Raw genomic sequence first — 2,759 nt, forward strand, 5'->3', positions numbered from 1 at the left:
ATTTCTATGATAAATGTTTTTGATCTGAATGTGTTATACTCTCATGTTACTCGACGTTATGGAGAATATCTGGCCATTTAACTTGCAAGACTGAATCTTTTTTAGTTGTTGCGTTATGAGCTTAGGCCCTCCCACCAAGCAATTTAGTGCAGTTTTGCAATTAAGTTTTTATTAAAAGAAATCCAACTATAGACATATCTTCATTTTTCTTTCTCGCATTTTTTCATATATAATGTCCATAGTAAACGAAGCTAAATCTGTAGTATCGATTAGGCTTACAACAAGTTTGATTTCCCTCCTACAGTATTGGTAATTAAGTCATCGATATATAGGCAAGTGAATATTGAAGGCACAAATTGACCTATGCGGGTCCTCTAAAAAAAAAATTAAACTTTTGACACATGGACTCGTTAGATTTTACTTCTGGTGTGTCTTAATAACATCTTAGTAGTGTATATATATGTTTTTTTATCTCTGTCTGTGTTGTTGTTATCACTTCCTTCTCTCGCGCCTTTACTCTCTAGTCTCTCCAACTATTCCTTCCCTTACCACCGTTGATTTCATCAGGCCATTGATGGCTAAAGGATGATCCCTTGAAGCACACCACAACACCCTCCCTTTTTCTTTCTCTCTGCCTCAGCCCTCAGGCGACAAGCAAGAACAAGGGCCCAGATGTGGTTCTCTTTTTTTCTCTATCTTCCTCTCGATGCGTGTCTCATTCTCAGGTGGAGTTTTATTTTTATCTATATATATATAACTAATTAACCTATGTATACATATGTTTGTTTGACTAATTAACCTTAGTTTTTGAAGGTCTACCAATTGAATGATGATGGAAAATGGGATGATCAAGGTTGGGCATGTCACTCTTGACAATTTGGAGGTTTGTTCTTTTCCTTGATCCATTCTTATGCACATTTAGTGTTACAAAATTTTACAAACCCTTTCAAATAGAGATTTTTGGTGGTTGCTATATATTGTTTGTATTATGACTGAATGTGAATATCATTTAGTCATTATTACACAACGAAGAGAAGAGCTTGGTTTATTTGTTTGTGGTGGCATTACTTTTGCATTTTGTTAGTGCATATGGAATTTTTTGAAAGCAAGAAGGTATTTTTTGAAAACATCTTTGGTGCATTTTGCTACTGGTTTAATGGCTTAGAATATTTATTTTGCTATTGGCTTTGGTGTATTTTGTTACTGGTTTGTGTTGTTTTTTTACTGCCTACATATTGTAGAATTGAACATTCACAGAATAAGTGAAAATAAATGCTAACATATACGTAATAATAAGTTTCTTCTTTCATTTGTAAGGAGACTTGTACGACTAGAAAGAACAGTAGATGAAAAGCAGTGGAAAGGCATAACTGAGTTGTAACATTGTGTCAAATGTAGGATCTGTAGGAAATTTCTGAGGTAATCGAACTATACCAACATAAGCCTTCTTTCTTCCAGCCACTGCTTAATGGGCATAACTTTATCATTTTCGTCCTTGCACTCATTGGCCACCACAGTTGCTATGCGGTTTGCTGAAACTTTTGCTCTTGCAAGTTCTCGCTCTAGAGTCCTCTTTTCCTCCTGAATTTTTAACTCAAATGAGGTTAGCATACCATAATTGTCAAAAAGACAACAAGTAAATTTATCTAGACTCACATTCAATTCTTCTATCTGTCATTTGTAATCGTGCATAGCATTGACTGCAACTCCTCCAGCTAGAACAACCTCCTCAAGTTCTTGAATGGTTTGACTAAGCTTTTCCACCTCCTGAACCTTTTGGAAGTTTGTTTTCTCAAGGATTCTATTTTCTTCCTCCACATGTTACACATGTCAATTACCTTTACAATTCAGCCTTACCATATGTATATGTCGAACCAACAAAATAGAATCTAGTGTGATGTTATAAATACCTGGCAGATCTCAATCTGTCTCCTCAACTCAAAGTTCTGGTTTTGAACCTCTTCAACTATCAAAGCTCTTTCTAGCCATGGCCTGTCAAAAAAGTAAGGGCTTGAATTCTAGCCATGACCTGTCAAAATGCAAACGCCTACATTAGATCTTATTTGAAGTACACTCATAATATTTGAAAATATCTCATGAAAGACCATAACTCACCTTGTGCTCAAGAATATTTTAAGTGACAGAGACTTTTTCATCCATTTTTTCAACCTCGTTCTTGAGCTGGAAAGGAAATAACAACACAAAAAAACTAACTTCAGACAGAATTTAAGTGTTAGAATACTGAATTTATTGTATGTGAAACTCAAGTGAATATAGTAGGCTTGTAGAAATTTCTTCGGTACCTCTTCTACTACCTTATCTTTAAGAGTTTCAGTTGCTCTCAGTGACTTGATTTCACCGTGAACAACCCTCAACTCCCTTTCCTTTTCTGCAAAATGATGGAAAAAAAATAGTATCACTATAAATGCCTTTCAGTTTACTTACAGGATTATATGAACTCATTATTAACTTGTTAAAACAGTAAAATACAAATATACTGATAATACATATTGATATTTGACAAGTTTGATTTTATTTGCACTGTATTCTCTTTTCTTATTTATAGCTTTGGTAAGTTATAGTTAGTTTATATGATAGTTATGGGATTGGCTTTGCATTCACTGGTTATATTATTTATTTTGCAATATTTAGGTCTTAATGTGATGTAATTCTTGCTGCTTTCTATATCTTCAGTCTCTGTGTTGGATAATTTTCACACCAATAAGGGTCACGTATTTGTGTAGATCATTGGTGTTCAA

At 34.3% G+C, this 2,759-nt stretch overlaps 1 long non-coding RNA gene across 2 annotated transcripts; it reads left to right on the forward strand.

The window, feature by feature from the left end:
- The first annotated feature begins 565 nt into the window (after positions 1–565).
- LOC133821142 (uncharacterized) lies at positions 566–2,759 on the forward strand. Of its 2 annotated transcripts, none has more exons than XR_009887335.1 (3): positions 566–725; positions 814–883; positions 2,695–2,759. It is a non-coding gene; the product is annotated as an uncharacterized LOC133821142 (long non-coding RNA). The 2 variants fall into 2 exon arrangements; XR_009887334.1 differs by lacking the exon at positions 2,695–2,759 and adding an exon at positions 1,695–1,749.

The sequence above is a fragment of the Humulus lupulus genome, chromosome 3 (assembly GCF_963169125.1).
Source record: "Humulus lupulus chromosome 3, drHumLupu1.1, whole genome shotgun sequence".
Taxonomy (NCBI): domain Eukaryota; kingdom Viridiplantae; phylum Streptophyta; class Magnoliopsida; order Rosales; family Cannabaceae; genus Humulus; species Humulus lupulus.